The 18,565-nt window shown below is 35.6% G+C and overlaps 1 protein-coding gene across 1 annotated transcript in view; it reads right to left on the bottom strand.

The window, feature by feature from the left end:
- Positions 1-1,049, bottom strand: part of cdh7a (cadherin 7a) — a 102,926-nt gene extending 101,877 nt beyond the window's left edge. Inside the window, exon 1 of the mRNA XM_015354629.2 lies at positions 600-1,049. The gene's annotated coding sequence lies outside the window, so the exon portion shown is untranslated. The remainder of the gene's footprint in view (positions 1-599) is intronic.
- Positions 1,050-18,565: the final 17,516 nt, after the last annotated feature.

Here is an 18,565-nt window from a genome sequence, read left to right as displayed (position 1 = left end):
TCCGAATCTACCCCTTATGTTCTACATACCCCCCAAAAAAGAGGGGGGAATAAACGTGAGTCAATAACATCGAAAGGCACTGCAGCTCTAACCTTCTCCACTGAATACTAATGAAAGAATTAGAGATATGTTAACATAAGATATTGTAGATATGCAGTGGTAAATGTTGAGAAGGTTCGAATCTAACATTATCAACTATCCAAATATAGAGTGGGAACACCTGTTTTAGGAGAAAGGCTTTTCTAAAATACCTTTTGTCCTCTTTCTTCTTGTATTAGATTCACTTTCCAGATTGAATTAACTATATGAATTTGACAAACAAAACTTTTGTTCTGTAATTATTATTTTCTTTTAACATTACATGCGTGAGTGTAGTGATAAACCTTAGTGATGATAAAGTACCTGCTTGAACGCTTCTTATACAGTATATAGTTGGTTTGTTTCCTCTGCTCTTCCAAATTCACTTCATTTAGGTTATATACTGTACAGACCACTGTCAGATGTCGGATTATTTCTGTGGCGCAAATCACTTTGCGGCAGAATCCAAACCACGCACATAAGACAACGAGCTAAGAAATGAAACGCATTGGAAACCTTACCTCCAGACTCTGATTCTCTCGGATGCTGCAACAGACCGATCCGGCGTGATTCTAATGCCCGTGTCCTTTTACATACGTGCGATAGCTGCTATTAACTCCATTGAGAACTTACAGCTGCTGAGAGTAGATTTCAACGCGAAGCGCACACAGCGCAGTGAACTGATGGTCTCTGGAGCTCCGGACTGCTGTGAGCAAATCATGCTCAGCCGCCTCAACTCCTAATGCCACTTCAGCTGAGACTAATAATAAAAAAGAGACAAGCCTTTTTTACCACTCTAGTATGACTAGGTACTATTCAAAGTGACCCACAACAGAACTCCCACTTGTCAGTATCTATAGAATGAATATTACGAATTAAAAAGGGGGGAATCAGAAAAGGGCTTGAAGGAGGTGGGGCTGAAACCAATCTATCTCTTGGCGAGGTGATATTTGCATTTGAAAGCTCGGAGATTTAGGAGAAAATGAAAGTTTCTTTCATTCTCTTTCTCTTCTTTCTTCGAGCTTGTCAAGTTAGACAAAATAAAAAAAAAATAGCCACTGCAGTATAAGGCGGACAAATTAACACTGTAGCATATTGCCCTAAATGCACCTCACCGCAAGCGACCACATACTGTAGCATCCTGTTACAGGGAACAACATTCTTCTTGGGTGCCACAAACCTCGAGGGACTGTAGTTGTGTGGTTTTCATGATGTTTCATTGCTACCTCTGGGATTTTTAGGAATACCTTCAAATCGCTGCAGTCTGTATTTAGCAGGATCTAAATAGTAGTCAGATGCTACAAGCTCGTGAATGGTGAAAGAAAATCTTATTAGATATAGAAGAAAATACTTTAAAAAACAACTATAGCATAAAAACACCACTTTTTGGTAAAAAATATGTCAAAGGCAATTGTGGGTTTGTAAACCAGGCTGTATGTACTTCTGAACAGTGAGCAGCATATTTTAATCCACCATGCCCAGTACATTATCTATGAAGAAGTGTATAACCTATTTAGATATTAATTCTTTATCCTGAACGAAATTATAATTTTTTAAATAATCTAAATTATATATATAACATTCCGACAGAATTTGATGGCATTTCTTTGTAATTGAGTCGTTTACTTTGTGCTTTCATAAATGTTACAAATTGAATATTTCAGAGTGGAATATAATTCAGTGTGGAATTAACCTCTACTTGCTCTAATTTGCAGCCAATGCACACTGACACAGCTCCCTACTCAAATATTTTATAATGGCACTATTGTAAATGTTTATTTTCAATTACAGCTACTCGCATGTCAAGCAATCATGTCTGAAATCCTCACTGAATATTAAATCTGTATGACAGGTAAGTAATAGCACCTGCTATGGTGGAGACATTTCTAGAGGTCAGAGTAAATGCCTTATATTCTATTAAAACCACCAAATGCTCCACTTCCTACCACCGCCAACTTTTAATGCAAATGCTTTTTTTATTACAAAAAGCAGAATATTGCTATATGGATGAAAAATACAACAATAGTAACACAGATGTGTTCTATTAGCTCTATAACCTGAGCCTCTGTCCTTTCCTTAATTCCAGAACTGACCCTAGTCATTAGGTTAACATTGTAGCTGGCAAACCTTTTTTCAATAGAGTAAATACAATACGTATACATTCACTGAGATCATTCATAGTAGCATTTATAAAGCTAAATCCTTAAGGATGTATATACAGTATTAAAGTCCTTCATAGATGACTAAAATAGCACAAAATATAAAAAATAAAGTAATGAATGAGAAAAGATGAAAGAAACTGTGGTGAGTTACACCTTCTAGTGGTGAAGAAGACACAACAGGATTTCTGTTCAATGTCTTTAATGGAAATAGAAGAGGGAGTTTGAGTAGGTAGAATTCAGGATACCTCTTCCTTATTCTACAGTACATGCCTTAAACAGGGGTAAATATTCTAACTCTCAGACAGAGGTAAAAAGGCAAAACAGTACAAATTTCAGAATTGCAATTTCTATAATTTTTAATAATTTACGGAATAAATGTAACAGAATTTTCTGCTGTGCTCTGCTTTGTCTTAACCATTTACATTTTACCATGTATAACAGTAATGTTGTAAATGTAATTATTGTTGTAATCCTTGTGTTAGTCGAAAGTTAGTTGAACCTTAGCACTAAAATAGCACTGACAACAATAAACAAACATCACTCACATTATAAACGTTAACTAAGCTGTTTTGTTATGAAATGCATTAAAAAAGAATCTTAATACACAGCAGTTCATGTCTGCAGCACAAGACTGGAATTCTAATTACCCAACACTAAAAGATTTCTCTGGGCTTCTTTTTACTCAGAACAAGTTCAAAGAACATGTGTGGTCAAACACATGGAAGGTTAATATACTAGACATGAACTTTAATTGCTCATCATTGTAAACACATGGAAATTCAAATAAGTGAAGATTACAGTTGGAAAATTTACCATTTGCAGTTGGTGTTGTTAGACGTAATAGAATAGGGGCATTGGAAAATTCTAGTTGATGTTCTGCTTTATGTCCTTGAAAATGAAAACTGGAATCGGCTCTCTTCTGTTATAGGCATCTGTTGTAAGAATTTCCTTTTGTAGCAGACAAAAACATATTCAATTTGGAGATGTCATTGATGATGTTGTTGGGTACCAGTCTGCTGCAAGGATCCTTGCACTGCCTATCCCTTTACCTGTCAGTTCTTCTGTCGTATTTATGTTTTGTACCCAAATGTCTAATGTTGTCTGTTCTTATCCCCACCTCTACATGTGTTTTCTTGTTTCTTGTTCCATTTAAAGCCCACAACTTACTCCACTCAATTGAATTACTCTTAAGCCCCAGTTCCACACTGTAAAGTTAATTTCTGCTGTTTTTTCTGTCTGTCTCTATCCCTGGCATCCTACTGGCCCAAAAGACATCACATCACAGTTGATGCCTCCAGCTCTGGTTCTTTTGGTCTCCTCTCTGCTTTCCTAGCACTGACTTGTCCAGCACCTTACCTTCAGCGTAGACAGCAGGTATTCTAGGACTCTTTTCTCTCTGTACTGACCCATGGTCCCCAGTATGAGTTAATATCTACTTTCATCTATCCATCACATCCACAAACGTTCTACTCAAAACCCTCGTGATCTGGAAATTCCAGTTCAGGCCCCAAGTCTATTTTCACTCTCTTCCTCAATATGAAATCTAATTGTTGCTCTCTCCTCTGCCAGTCTGCCAATCTGGCTTAGTTGTTGCATGTTGTGTTATGCTTTTGGCTGCTCTTGGTGCCACCTAGTTGGTACTAGGTCTATCTGGTGTCCCACCTTCGCCTCAGTCAGCAGGTTCCTCTACCTCTACTCTCCTTCCTGTCCCTTTGTGTCAAATACAACACAACAGGCATACAGTACCCATTCCTTAGCATCAAACCTGTAATTTCACTGCTTCATCTCCCCATTTGTATTCCTCTATGCTCATTGTTCTATGAATAACACAAGCAGAAGCTCAATTACTTCTACCACCATTCCTGCTGGGTAGAATTCTTTACTTTAATCCCCTTCAAATCCTCTTATGCCTAACTCATTAAGCATTCCTAAATAAATATTCTTATTCCATGTTTCTATTCCTTGTGAACTTAAAATTATACTAATGGTAGTGGACAATAATTTATAAAACATTACTTCTTAGAGCCACAATACCAGTTTAGATATTTGTCTATACAGTACCAAAACATGTAAAGGAAAGGGGATACATATCACCTTTATTAGTTTGTAATCTGTTTAGTAATAAGGTAACTAAAAGTTTTTAGTGCTGTTTCTTGTCTGGGACTTTTCATCCAGCTAATGTTAAAGCAAGAACCAAAACACTTATTTTTCTTTCAAATAGTGTATTTTAAAACCTAATATAGGAAAAAACACATATGCCCACACATGAACACAGTATTTAAACAGTAGATGTACTGTAACTTTGTTTGTAATCTATAATCACACTGAGTGCTGTTCAGAAAACTCCTGTTCTGAAAATAATTACATTATAATGAACACAGAAATACTGAGCATCCTATGAGTCATAGACTCATTAAGTAATGCTCAGTGAAGTTTGATTTTTGTGGTTTATAAGTTAGGAAAAGCATTTGAATTTTCAATTAAAAACATTCATTTCATCAATTTAGAAAAGCACCTTACACCTCATAATTCAAATATAATGAGTCCAAACCATTTTAAGTGTTTTGAAACTTATATAGCACATTTCTCAACACTCCGCTCAAAGCACTTCACAGTTAATGGGGACTGCCCTCCACCACCACCATTGTGTAGCACCCACAGAGATGATGGCAGTCGAATCGTGCCAGTCCATCGACCCCATATCAGCTATCAGTAGGGAACAGAACAAATTGAGATTATAAGGGGAAATTTGTCCAGAACACTTGGGTTAACACATACAGTACAAACGGGAAAAAAACGTACATACATTACACTGAAATGTACATTGTAGAACCATTCTCCATTTTCTACTCTGCAACTTTCATGTCGTCAACAGTAAACATCAATTGGAGGTGTAATGTAGGGCTCTATAGCACAGAGGTTTACTGTTGCACAGTAAAATGATTAACTCAAGCCCACCCAATCTCAAGCAGTATCTAGAATGCTACTTGTTGAATCTGCACCTTGCAGAATTTTGAGTGGAGTCAGATGATAGCTCATCCAACACCAAAATAGTGATTTTTGGTCTATGGGGTACAAGCAGACTAAAATCAACAAATAGTATTATTATAGAAAACAAATAATATATAACATACACCTCCAGTTTTCTATGTAAAGAGAAGTCTATTATCCATGAGACCACAAAATATTGATCTCCATACACAAGTTAAAGAATATAAATATGAAATGTTAATAAAGTTGCTTCACAATTCTTTTATACAACAAATAACATTGGAATGATAGTGGAATTTGACATTTACATTATGTCTAAAACATTCTAAATTTATATATATACATATGCGTATAAGAATAAGTGAGTATAAGCATGTAGAAATGTTTTCAATATTTTTACAGATTGGAGTTCAATACTTTATTTTATTTTTTCCATTCCAGTGTCTTGTAAGATAAATCTTCAGAACGCCTAAATAGAAAAGTTAAAATGTCTATACATTTTTTCTAGGATGATGCACAGCATTTACTATCACTTAATATGATGATCTCTGTGTTGAAGCTTATATTTAGGATATTGCTCCTTTATACAAATTGCTGACATGACTCTTTCAGAACAGCAGTTTTTTTTTCCTCTTGGAATATCACAGACAGTAAGTGTTAAGACTCTTCAAGCTAGTTTTTTTTGTCTGTGAAGGAGCTGTCTTAATCCATGAACAATAAGCAGAAGAAAAAAATGAAACAATTCATGTCCTTTGTTGCCCAAAAAGTACTAGCTCTAAGGCAGTAACAGTCTTTTCAATCATTGTTACATTCAATCCATTGACATCCTAATGCTAATAAATACTATTTCTTAAATAAAATGATCGTTTTAATTGTCAAGTTATAGCTTATGAAAATAATTAAAATGGTATAATTAGTTTTTGTTGATAGTGGCCCTTTAAAAGAACTGAATAACTAGTCTGTAGTATAATTTCATAAAAAATAAATTGTATTAATTAATGTATAGTGTGCTGGATGATTACAGAATTAATTGAAAATCTGATTCCTACTTTTACTCTTAATTTATAGAAAACACTATTCCACATAAGGCAAACACTTACAGACATCTACTGAAATTGAAACAACAGGAATACCCAAGGTACTGTGAAGTAATAAGTGTGAAAATATGTTAAAAGATTTGTTTAGATGTGCCATTGAGCCTGTCAAGCAGAAATAATGTACGCCCAAAGGAACCAAAAATAAGTATTCCCTTTGGATGGAGTTTATTAAGCTTTATAATTAGATGAGGATTTGTTACTCTTAAATTTCCTAAAGCAAGAAGACTTATTTATTTTTTTAAGTATTTAGAATGACAAAAGGACTAGAAAGAATCCAACTGTATGTGTTAGAAGAAACAAGAACCTAAGTTACTGTTCTGGAGAAAAACGTATTTTTTGTTCAACTAATACTGTGGACACCTCCCCCTTTCTTCCTTTTTTTTCCAAAACTGTCCTTAATCAAGACTAGTCTGAAAGGTAACAGATGTTACTAAGATTGTGGCTGTTCTGTCTTCTGTCTCTGGCTTTATACTCTTTTGAAAAAGAGAGACGAAAACTTGCTTTAAATCACTAGGCTCCTCTGTGCTACAGAAAATCTGTTTGCACATGCTCGAATGGTCATGTAGAAAAAGCCTGGACTGTTGCATTCAAACTGAGGTCAGGCTTACTGCTCTGTTTTGTGGTCCCCACTCCTCCCACATTGAGCAGCTGCTGGCTGATTGCTGGAACAAATTGAGGTGATTCAGGCCACCAGCAGGGTAACAGAACATGCCTTTTTCAAAAGAAAAGGAGGGAAAATCTTAGAACAGGACCAACCGGGGCTAACCACAATACAGCGTAGGATTGGATTTGATACACTCAATATGGAGACATGCTCCTGCTGAAAAGTAGGCCGTAAGGACATAAAGAAGTTCAGCCATATTACACAGAGGGGAAGAGCAAAATGTATTGGTGGTGTAGCGATTACTGTGATACACCTAATTAAAGCGTAAAAACCGTAAGGCTAATAAGACAAAGATGAAAAAGAATGTGAAAATTACCATGAAGCTAAACAAACATGCCTCATATGAAAGACCTCCCTGAAGCTAGGTCTCTGTCTAATGCTGTGATTCAAGAAGCTGATTTGTGACTAGGTTACATTGATTAGTATTTTTTAAAATGTTTTAAACGCAATAAGCAGACAATATATTTTACATTATGTTCATAAACAGTGTCAGAAATATATTGCAGTTTTATTTTTATTCTACGTATTTGCATAAACACTATACAAAATTGTGTAAATTACAGTATGCTGTGAACAGTGACAGGAATGATGAAAAGCTAAGTACAGATATGATGATGAATTAACCTATGGCATTATAATAACAATTCTACAACCAAAAACTGAAATCATGATAACAATGTGTGTACTGTAAATAACACTTTCAATTAGTCACAGAAAATCAAAAAGTGTCTTACGCATTTTGGACATGAGAATAACTACTGACACTGATACTGCTACAGTTTAGTTCATCACACTTTTATAGGTAACAGTACTGTAACCACAGAAGGGGTTTATAACGCAGGGTCTGTTGTATTCTCTCTACTTATGTTGTAACAAAACACGTAGACAGATTCAATAATACAATGAAAAGAAACATAAAATAAATTATAATAAAAAATATATCAAGATATAAAATCCAATATTTCAAGCTAACAGTTCATAACCACTGTCCTGTCAAATAATCTCTTGAGAATTATTCATGCAAGAATGATATTTTTATTTTATGGTTTAACTGAACATTACATCACAACATTTGTTAATATATTTTTAATAATATGATTAAGGTTACATTTAAGAAGACGCCATAAAACCCAGCAGCATGACCTTCTTCTTGACTGTTCTTATCAGATCTCAGAAGAGAAGCAAGGTTGTGCCTCATTAGGACTGGGCAGACTGGGCAGAAAGGTAGAAAAAATTCATCATTTGGATGAGACATTAAACCAGTGTCATGACTCGGCTATAAAAGATTCCCATGGCACAGCTTGTAAAAGTGTATAAACACTATATAAAATACACGGGGTGTAAATCCATATGTTCTGGCTAAAGTTGCAAAATTTGGGCTCGCAAAATTTCACAAGCCTATAACCCCCCCTGAATTAAATCAGTGAAGTAATTTCTGACTTCACTATTTGATCCTCAGTATCACTGTTGTCAAACATATGACTCATGGTAGGGTCCTGTCAAAGCCAACAGACATGGTTAAACTAGTGTCCTGTCTCGGCCTGTTTAACCTACACATGAAGCAAGTGCCCTTGGTCATTTTACTGCAAAAGTCTTACAAGATCAGCAGTCCCTATGGTTCTCTACCTTCATCCAATTGAAGTGCCCCTGTTTGATGTTTTCATACAGTAGATTGAATTTGAATGTTTTTTTTTTTCCTGAAAACAATGGGGGGGGAAATTGACAACAAAGACTTGTGTGCACAGTTCCTCTTATCTCCTACTAATTTTGGAGTAAACTCAAATACTAAAATTGATTTCACTGAAACTGTATCAAGTGTGTGTTTTATGATCTTTAAAGGGTATTGTCACGATTGTAGTCCCTCCTCCTTAAGGGGGTTCCGGCTCTTCCTTGTTTGTATTATTCCCCGCATCTGCTCCTTGTTCCAGTCTCCTTCCTGTCCCTTTAAAAGCCAGACGCAGTCGCCAATCGTGGCTCTGCATCTGATTTCCACATCGTGCGAGCCCGGGACCTGGTTGCGCCTGGCTCCGTTATGTTTTTAGCTTCCTGCTCCTGCTCCTGCTCCTGTTCCCCCTACCGGTCCCGACCCGGCACCTGTTTTTAGTTCCTTGTTTTTGATTGATTACCTGGCCATGGACTCTTGCTTGTTTTTTGGATTCTCCCCTGGATTTATTCGCTGGATTGTTTGCCTCAGCCACACCTCCCTGGATCACTAGCACTGCATGGACACGCCCCCCCTGTTTTCATCCACGTTTTCCGGCATTACTTTTTTCCTAGTGTTTCCTCACAATTCTGGATTGTGTCATCTGCATAGGGTCCGGAAAGAACTGTTTTGTTACAGGTATGCTCGAACATAGTAATAAGGGTCTAAAAATTTCATAAAAGAAGAAAATAATAAAGTTGTATGGTTCAAGAGAAATGGAAAAGTTTGTATGTCTTCATCGAACAAACTTGATTTGTGCCGATTGGTACAGTACTTTCCAAAGAGAAACAGCAATAGCTGTACAAGGGAATATGTTTTTTTCATATTGCTGTTATCTACCAAATGGAGTTATGCATTTTCAGCGTATAGTCAGGCAACAACACTTAACCTTGCATTTTGTGGAGTCAGTTTCCCAGTTTAAAAAATAAAACTTTACTAATTCTGAAACAAGGAAAACATTTCTCACTAATGATCATGTAAGCACTTAATATTCCCTCAAGCAGAGTTTACAGGTGATGTTGATCACTAATCACAGAAAGTATAACATGCATCTCAATCCTGATACATAATACATATTCACCCATTCTTCATTTTACAAAGGTAATTTGCTCCTCAGAACTGTTGATAAAACATTTTGTTTAGTGAAGATTAAACTCTTATTACTTCAAAATTAAAAGCTTTGTCTTAAAAATTGCCCGATGCTGCTCATAGTTCCATTAAAAGTACTGATCTGTTCAAAAAGAAAACTATTGCGTGATTCTGGTAATTTACATTTATTCATTTAATAGATAATTGTATACAAAATGATGTACAATCAAATAATTAGCCCCCTTAGTTTAACAAGTACAATAGTCAATGAGACAAATAAGAGGTATAACAATTGTAAACTGTGTATAACAATGGCACAGTGCAGCAAAAATCAAGGAAATGCAAATATCTTTTGACCTTTAGCCTTTTTCAATCGTTTCTGTAACTTCAGGTTTTACAGCATTGCAAGTTTTATAGCCTCTAGGGAAAATGCATTCCTTATTTTGTTTTATTTTGTAACACTCTATGAACATGATGTTAAAATATGAAGGATGTTCAACAATAAAAATCACAAAGTGAGATCAAAAAGGGAGGCAGCTACAAAGAGAAGTATCGAAGATGTACTAACAATTTGTAAATGGCAAAAAAAAATTGTATAATTGTAAATTGTATAACATATGCCTGGCATGTATAGTTGCACTTTATTTTCACCAGCTGTTGGATGAAAGGTCCTGTTCATATCATTTTTAATTGAGCAGAGAACTGCATTGTACAAAATACTGTAATGTATCATGGTTCATAAAAGTAAAAAATACATCCAATACTCAGAAAAGAGAATGAGTCAGTTTTGCTAAATTAGCATTGTGGCATTACGCGGGGGGCATCTCCAGTGTGGAGGCGGAGCCCTGGTAGAGGTCGACGCCTCGCCTTTGTAGTCTCAGCTGTTTTGGCTTCCAGCTGATGAGCCCCAGCTGGGTGGGTGCTAAAAAGGCACACTTGTCACCCTCCAACGGGATAAGCAAGGTCATACCTGGAATGGGGGGGGGGTTCACTAACAGTCCCGGAGGGGATTGCAGCTGCCTAAGGTTTTCTTTTTCTTTTGGCCTGTCCCATCACGCACTTTCACTGGTGCAGGCGTACATATGCATTTTTGTTACGCACTAAGTTCTTGTTTTGTTATTCTTCCGCACCCTGCTGACTAGACTGGACCCCGCTAAATAGGGTCAGTCCAGTCTCGTCACCGCTGTGCAAGCAACTCTCTTTTTTCCCAGGCTGGACCCCGTTAAATAGGGCAAGCCCAGCCTGGAGGTAACGCAGCACAGTGAAATACTTTCTTTTTGCTTTTTGCTAATTTTTCCGCTTTTTTTGTATTTTTGGTCCCTGCTAGCCTAACACCGGTGCTTCTGACCCCTCTCCTGGGGCATTAACTTTTTACCGGTGCTCACTGCAGCGCCTCCCACTACACACTCTTACAGCATCTAGTGAAATTGAATAGTTGTTTATTGCATTTTAAAGGCTGGTATGCTGTTTTGCCATACATTTAAATCAAATCTGGCCCACAATGGTGAATGATTTTGATACCCCTACTTTATTTAGTGGTCATTGTACTTCTGTAGAACCTCTTATATACAAAGAGTTTTGGAAACCTTTGGAATCAAAAGCAATAAGCTGATGCAAGCAATTATCTTGTTTATTCATTTATCAGTAGAGCTATTATCTGTGGATGGTATTTATTTGTTTTCTAATGTGATGTATCCCAGTGAAACATCATTAACAGTGTTGCTTTTACTGATACACAAGGTACTTGAGAAATGGCAAATATTACTTAAATTCATTTTTTTTACCACTATAGTCCTAAATAGCTACAATTTTCCTACAAAATGGCATACTGTAAATCTTTAAGGTGTGTGTGTAGCCCAGGTTAAGTCCTACAGAGTATTACTATTTCTAATATGGATAATGTTATTTTACAACAGTGAATGAGATTCCTCAAGTGACAATGCACAATTGACCCGGTTATACTTGTCTTGCCATGCAATATCGACCCCCTATGTATTGCTAGGGATCAGTGGGCTTCCAGTGTAACTGATTAAAGCATCTATTCTCCTTACGGTGCTGTTCTTCTCATTTTGAAGCCACTGTGAAAAAGAGGTGGATGGCCTGACAAGTACACATTTCAACAAACCTTGGAACTTTAGTTTATAATATATTCAACTTTGCCTGCGATGGACTGATGTCCCATCCAGGGTGTATTCTGCCTTGCATGTGCTGTTTACTGGGATAACCTCCATCCTCCCCCGCGCCCCTGTATCGGGTGAAGTGATTAGAATTATTTATTATGAAGCAGTTATGTATTGAAGTGTGCATTAAAAGCTCAGGCTAAATACATTTACTTCACAATTATGTTTTCCAAGTATAATAAAATAACTAATTTAAGATGCAGACAACAAGCAACATTCATTTTGGATCTGTTGGTAATGTTGTACCACCATGTATCATTTTTTTTTCCTCTTCAGAAGAATTGATGAATCTTTCTAAATATTCTGTCACAGAATAAGCCTACTTGTTGGCTTAAAATAATTGTGTATAAACAAATGTTCTTTGCTTAAAGCTCGAGTGCAAATTAAAACCTCTTGTGTGACTAACAGCTATTGTTTATAAGCTTGGTAATCGACTTCTGATTAACATTGCACAGATTTTTGAAGGTTTTAAATATTAAAATTCTTCTCTGGCATCATTCGGTGTCTAGTGGTAACAGTAATTTTCTTGTTGTATACGACAGTTACTTGAATGTGCATCTGAATGGAATGCTGAATGAAGTAAACACTTTAAAGTGTTATCAGCGTGATTAATATTGCTTCCCTGTAGAAACACTGCATTATTTAGTTATTTTAGTAATGTAATAAAGAAGGAATTCAGTTGAATAAGTTTCATAGTCCAGTATACCAGACACTAAAAGTAAGCATAGAAAAGAAAACTGATGTGGAAAATCTTTACAAATGTCTAATATAGACAATAGGATTATAGAAATAGTATTTTGAAATGCTATGATGTGATAGCTAAAAATATGTATACAAATACATTTAATAGGTTTCATGTTCATTTGAAATGAATCATTTTGAATTATTTTTTTCAGAGTTATTGTTTTTCAAAAGAACACTTTGGATATTCTACATACTTTAAAAACATAGATATTATTATAGGAAACAACATATGCAAATCCAATAATCTGCTAATCTGCAAAACAACCATAAGCACGAAATGTATTTGATTTTTGTAGATATAAATAAGAGTCAAGAACAATTTCAAGGCTTATCCTTTTTTAAACTCCTACCCCACCCAGTGGACAGTATTTTTCACATCTTTTTTCCCCTAACCTACGTTTTAAAAGGTAAACACGGCAGATTCTGATTTTGACAGATATAGAAGTAAAAAAAGTCAACAAAAGCAGCAGATGTCCCTTGTTTCTAACATTAGGATATTAGGCTTTCATTACTGCTGGTGACACTGCCATCTGTAACGTGCTCCGGGGTAAAAGCAGACAGTGCCAGCAGCTTCAGCATCCACGGCAGATGCTCGATCATACTAGAAGATATATTGTGATGGTGCTTGCAAGCCATGAATCCAGACACTCAAGAGAGAGGGAAAAATCAGTCTGCTCTCCTCTTTCCTGCCACAAAAATCAATGTGAATCTGTGCAGGAGGAAAGCGGTGATTACTCAAATTACCAGGCAGCCAGGAGCAGACAAGAGAACCAATCAAGCCAAGTGAATGTTGTTATGTCCTCTGAGATTTTCAATTATCCCGTTTAACCCCTTCAGTTTGCATACGTGACCTTTGTTTAAACAAATACCTTACTACAGTTAGTGAAAGAATGTCTGCCATCCACTCTATATTTTCTTTCAGAATTTGGTAGAGCCAGCAAAAACTGCTGCTTCCAGAGTTGTTTGTGAAGCACAGTGTAACTTACGGCTCTGCCACATTACAATGAGCACATCCTATCACAGTTAAATCATTCGATTTTCAATGTTTTCACTCCTGTTGAATAAATATAAAAGCATCTCTACCTTTATGATTCTCAAGGTTAAAGTACCTGCTGCATTTATTTTTTGAATTACATTTTCTTTTTGTTTTGTTTAATCAATATTGTATCTACGTCAAAGCAGCTTTAATAAGATGTAGTGTAGCTGGAAGGAAGCAAAGTTATCTTATCAGAAGCGGAAGATGGGCATTAAAAGAGCTGTTTTTTGCAGTTGAGAAGGAAATCAGCATATTCTCAGCTGGGTAGCAAAACATATTGGCTTTTGACAAGGTTTTACTTAATTTTCTTTCCCATGACATTGTTATCAACTCAAATCCATGTTAATTAAAATGTGGAGATGACCTTTTTGGAGTGGCATTTCAGAGTGCTTTGAACACTTGGCAGCAACTCAGTGCCAAGCTGCAGTTCAGGCTCAGCAGCTGTATGAAAAAAGTAACAATATTAATTTGATTTTATTAAATATTGTCCTCTGACTCCACATTTACAGGTTCTTATATAATAGAAACATTGTAAACTTAGATTTATTGTCTAAATTCAATATTGTTTGCTTACATTTATGTACAGTATGTAGTAGTAGTAGTAGTAGTAGTAGCAGTAGTTGTTTCAGGGTTTGGTTCGTTCCAGCTATAGCTTGGTGCTGAATATGCCTGGACATTCAGGGTGTCGACTTATAAAGAGTCAAACCGTCTTATTTTGTTGATCAGGCAAAAATAACAATAAGTTTCGGAATACAAGATTTATTTTGTTTTAGAAGAACAATATATTGGACAGAATTCTGTTATTTGCTGTCTTACTCCTTTGGCCTGGCATTTTGGAGAAAACTCAGACTGCTTGCAGTCACATTGTTGGAAAATTCAGATTACCAGTTCAGTTGTAGGGAGAAGAGGGACCAGTAAGTTAACCAAGAAAAAATTAGCTTTTAAAGTGTGACATCACAGTTGTTGATTGGTCAGGATGTTATCAGGTATAGATCTGGACCCACCCTGCAGATACCCCATTGGTGGATCTTCCTTTGGGTGATGAACAATGATCTTGGACCCGTGGTCTTGAGAAGAAATAGACTTGATGTTGCCCATTTGCACGATATATCATTAGGTGGTTCAGCATTGGATAGAGCTTTAGAATAACCATGTAGCTTGGTGTAAGTGCAGAGACAAGGCAAAACAAAGGTTATAAGAAATCTTTAGTGCAATAATATGCCTTGCCCCTACACATGGAATGAAAAACTCACTGGTATTTATGAAATTCTGAATGTGCTAATTTCCATGGTTTAATCAACCATATTGACCTTTATAAAACATTTAAGGTAGGAATATTCAGGTATTCAGATAATTGTATATAGGAATAATAGGAATATGGTTATATACATTTTGAGAAGAGATGTTAATTGATATGCTACAAGTCTTTAAAAAAGTAAAAGTACTGGATATTTCATTCTGTAGGCCTAGTACATTTTACGCTCAGTGTTTAGCCCGGTGTATTGTATTAGCAAAAGCAAAACACATAGTCAATGAACATGTATGCTGCATACAATTAAGTGATTACCTCAATGGTCTTGTACATTTGAAATCACAAGTGTTTCATTAATAAAGAGGACTTTGCTCTACATCGGTAAAAAGATACAATAAACAGTTCCTTGAAAGATCAGCACCTGATAATGAATAGTGCTGATTTTATATAAGTACATACAGTATAAACAGCCACATCCTGAAGCTCCTGTTGTACTGCAATCATTAAAACTCGCTGAGCTACCCATGTTTGTCATAGGTCACTTTCAGTGGGCATGTCAATGTTAATTAGAAGTGACACAAAGATTGCACATGATGTGGTTAGATCATCAAGCCTGTTTAATTCATTAGGAAGAAATTATTTTATTGTAGCATAATGAATCATGATGTGGATATTTTACAAAAAAAAGGGTACCGTGCAAAAAATGAATTATATTTATGTATGTGAATGGGTGATTCTCCACGAACCCCAATAGAAATAAAAATGAGACAGCTGATTCAAAAATACATAAACTCATCCAGAGTTTTAATCACAGAAAAAAGAACCTGAAAGATCTATCAGTGAATGCAATGGTTTTGCTGTTTCAATATTTTATTGTCCTTTCCTTAGCCTTTTAAGACAGTATTTAAACTACATTTTATACTACTCATATGTGTTTAAACTTGGAAGGCGAAGAAATTTTAGGCCTTTCAAAAACCTGCTTTTTAGATGATTAGTAGTGAGCGGTACTTATATTTCTTCAATATAAAAACATTAATTTACATATCCTTGAACCTTAAAGCATACTGATTGCATGCAAAATTATGCATTTTAGTAAATGAAGATAGTTCCTTTTGCTGTGGCTTTGACTTTAATATGTATGTAATATGAATATAAGGACTGTGACATCTTAGAAAACAATTAATTGAATGGACTGACCATAAAGATCTGCCTCTAGAGATAGAGATATTAAAATTAAAGCACAGCAAAGTGTCTGTCTGTTTTTTTTCCATCCATGCTCCAGTGTATCGTGCATTGGCTTTTAGGTGTAAAAGGTACTGTAGGTTATAGCAATTCAGTTATGATTAGCCTAAGATTATGAGTATGTTAAAACTAAGTTTAGGGATAGACTATAGTATAAATAGCTAAAAATAGGTAAAGACTGACCTGCTACTAGAGGTCATTAAAGGCCTCTGTTTTTTGTAAACAGACAAACTGGGTGATAACTAGTTAAATTACTGGTTGTAACTAATTCCACATTCTGAAATGGTTTAATAGGTGGAATTTTGGGGTACATCAAAGGCTCACAATGTTAGTGGTGGCTGGAAGTCAGGTAGCAGTTTGGGGATCAGATCCCTGTAGTGATCTTGTTTAAGAGTGGGTTCTGTCACAAAGAGGAAATCATTCTTTGTACATTCATTTGTCGTCATATAGTGCATGTTGACTTGACTCTCAAAGTCAAGGATAATACTACCTATAAAATGTCATATGTGTTGTCAACGTATCTTGTGTTGCTGATGTAGTGTATACATTTATGCCTGTTGAAGAAAGAGGCAACATTAAATAGTGTGCTGAAAATGAAGGGATCATTATAAAATAACTGTTTCATCATGTGTTTTCTTGACTAATTTTTTCACCATGATCAGTACCCCAGAAAGCAGTTGTGTGAGTCTCAAAAACATGGAGAAGTACACTTTCAAAGTAGGCTGCCTAGTGAATGGTGATATACTGTAAGTGAAGATTTTCCCATTGCTAATGATGACTTAACTGAACAAGACAGAGACAGGGCAATGTCTAGTGAGTCAGATAATGTGATCCTTAAATTTATTTAAGAAACTCAGGTGCCTCATTTGACAGATTCCTTCTTTTCAAAGTCCACAAATTACCCCTTGCCATAATACAAGCTCTGATAAACTTTAGTCCCTGTCAGCTTGTCTTAAGAGAGGGATTTATAGATTTTTCCTACACTGATGGTAATGATCCTAATGATGAGATTTAATGTCTCTTGGTGCTGGCATACAGTGAACGATACTTACATAATAGACACTCATTGACTATTTTACTGTATAAAGACAGGCTCAATCCACTGTTACTGCAGAGGGTTTGCATATCTGTTTGTACTGTTGTTTTTTTCAAAGAATTCAAATGTTTTTAGAAGACCTACCTTTTCTAAATCCATGTTAATGGTCCTATGTAATCCTGTTTTCATACAATTAATCTTCACCATTTTGGTTATAATTATTCCTTCCATAACTGTTCATGTGATACAAGAAAGACATTGATTTATAATTGCTTAGTTCTGTTTTGTTGCTCTTTTACAGATTGATGCATTGTAAGCATTTTTATCAGTCAATGCTTATTACCCTTGTTTTGAAAAACTGTGAAAGAAGTTTTTATTTACAGTCTATGAATAATAACTCAGGATTCTTTAATACTTCATGAAAGAAGCTAAAAAGGAAGGTTATAATATATAATGGTCACTTAGCATTAAGAAAAATAATATATCTTGCCAATGTAAATCTGTTAAAAGTAATTTAACACTTTTATTAACATTCACTAGTATTTCTAAATTTTAAATATACATTGCATTAACATGATACAAATTCACTGTTCTGCTTTTAAATGTAATAGTCCAAATAATCTTGTATTTTTACATGATAGAATGTTCAAAATTATAGCAATCTTGCTGGACTCAATTCAGTGTCCTACTGAAATTCTTCCAAAGTCCTGCAGGCTTCCTGTATGTAACCCAAAGGGCTTTTAATGGAATAATACACATTTTGTTCCCTCGTCTCACCTTTTTTGTCTCTTAACAAGCAGAAGAATTTGTGGTCTGTCAAACTGTATTCACTTCTATATGTTCTTTCAGCATTAACATACTATAACGTAGAGGCAATTTGCATTGCTATAGTGCAGTGATCCTTGAAAAGCACTGTGCAAGTGCTTTCACAACCAAATTTTTAGATTCAATTCTGAAGTTATAGACACACCCCAAGAAAGTGCAATAAATTATCTGTGGGAAGGGGTTTTATTGATATTTTGGCTTTATCCTGTTTGGTCCAAAGGACAATCACCTAACTATATGGAAAAGGAAATTGGAATGTCCCCAAATACACATTGGCTGGTGAGTTACCATTGGAGATGGTGAAGTGGAGTTACCACAATGAATGCTCAGTACTATTGGTCTAGTGGACCATTTTCTGATCTTAGAGACTGATTGATAGGACCTGGAGCTTGTCCTCTTTTCAAATATTTATTATGGACTCATAAAGTGTATTACACTGGTAAGTACTGTATATTGTAGGACATTTC

Source organism: Lepisosteus oculatus, chromosome 6, assembly GCF_040954835.1.
Source record: "Lepisosteus oculatus isolate fLepOcu1 chromosome 6, fLepOcu1.hap2, whole genome shotgun sequence".
NCBI lineage: Eukaryota > Metazoa > Chordata > Actinopteri > Semionotiformes > Lepisosteidae > Lepisosteus > Lepisosteus oculatus.
The sequence above is the reverse complement of the archived record's forward strand: the minus strand, read 5'-3'. Positions and strand labels throughout refer to the sequence as shown.